The sequence below is a fragment of the Mus caroli genome, chromosome 2 (genome assembly GCF_900094665.2).
Source record: "Mus caroli chromosome 2, CAROLI_EIJ_v1.1, whole genome shotgun sequence".
Classification (NCBI taxonomy): Eukaryota; Metazoa; Chordata; class Mammalia; order Rodentia; family Muridae; genus Mus; species Mus caroli.
Genome location: NC_034571.1, coordinates 33,294,958 through 33,296,322, shown reverse-complemented (window position 1 = coordinate 33,296,322; position 1,365 = coordinate 33,294,958). Strand labels below are relative to the sequence as shown.

Genomic DNA, 1,365 nt, shown 5'->3' with positions numbered 1-1,365 from the left:
GTATATCCTGACATAGTATAGTCTATCCTGACATAGTATATCCTGACATAGTATAGTCTATCCTGACATAGTATAGTCTATCCTGACATAGTATAGTCTATCCTGACATAGTATAGTCTATCCTGACATAGTATATCCTGACAAAGAATCAATCTATTCTTATAGCCAGTGCTTTGGAAGAAATTTCTCATTTAATCCTTAGGCATCAGTGAGATAAAGGGCTCATCTCCAATTTGCAAATTTATTAAACTAATCTAAGAAGGAACCTACAACTGCACAGGCTGGCCTCGAGCTTAGAAATCCGCCTGCCTCTGCCTCCCAAGTGCTGGAATTAAAGGCTTGCGCCACCACTGCCCGGCTATGCTTTAAATTTTGCTCAGTAAAAAGTTTAATTTTTTTTTTTAAAGTTTAATTTTTTAAAAAAAAACAAAACCTTATTTATGGTTTTATTTTAAGGATGTTACTTTTGGATATTTGTTCATGTTTGCTTTTTATCTGTAAAAGCACTAGATACCAATATTATTGTACTTCAAAGAGACAAAAACCTGATTCAGAAGTATACCAAACGACTTAAATAAAAGAGACAGATGGAAAACAAGCCTATCTAGGTGTGGTTCTCAAGCTTCCTAATGCTGCAACCCTTTAATACAGTTCATCATGTATAGTGACCCCAGCCATAAAATTACTTCATTTCATTAAAATTAATAAAATTCAATTTATAAAATTAGTTCATAAAATTTCTATAATTCTGCTACTGTTAGGAATGTAATATAAGTATCTGATAGGATACATGGGAAGCGATACCAAAGTGGTTTTAACCCACACAGGTTGAGAACTACTCTTACAGAAGATACCAAAAGTCTTTAGTTAGTATGGGTTGTAAATCAGAACCAGCAAGGGGCTGCAAGGCAGAGCTCTGTTGAAATTCTTTTTCTCTCTCTTTTTTCGAGACAGGGTTTCTCTGTGTAGTCCTGGCTGTCCTGGAACTCACCTTGTAGACCAGGCTGGCCTCGAACTCAGAAATCCGCCTGCCTATGCCTCCCAAGTACTGGGATTAAAGGCGTGCACCGCCACTCCCGGCTCTCTCTCTTTTTTAAAAGATGAAACAGGTTTCTCTCTGTAGCCTTGGGTGTCCTGGAACTTGCCCTATAAACCAGGCCATCCTCGAACTTACAGAGATCTGCTTCCTAAATGTTAGGCTTCAAGGCATGTGCCACCACCATTTGGCAGCTCTCTGGTAATTGTTACCTAGCATATTGCTAGGCCATGACTGAGGTTACCCCACAACACACACACACACACACACACACACACACACACACACACACAGAGAGAGAGAGAGAGAGAGAGAGAGAGAGAGAGAGA

The 1,365-nt window shown here is 39.1% G+C and overlaps 1 protein-coding gene across 1 annotated transcript in view; it reads left to right on the top strand.

Moving 5' to 3' along the window:
* Rc3h2 (ring finger and CCCH-type domains 2) overlaps positions 1 to 1,365 on the top strand; it is a 47,026-nt gene that overhangs the window by 10,507 nt on the left and 35,154 nt on the right. The gene's annotated exons all lie outside the window — the stretch shown is intronic.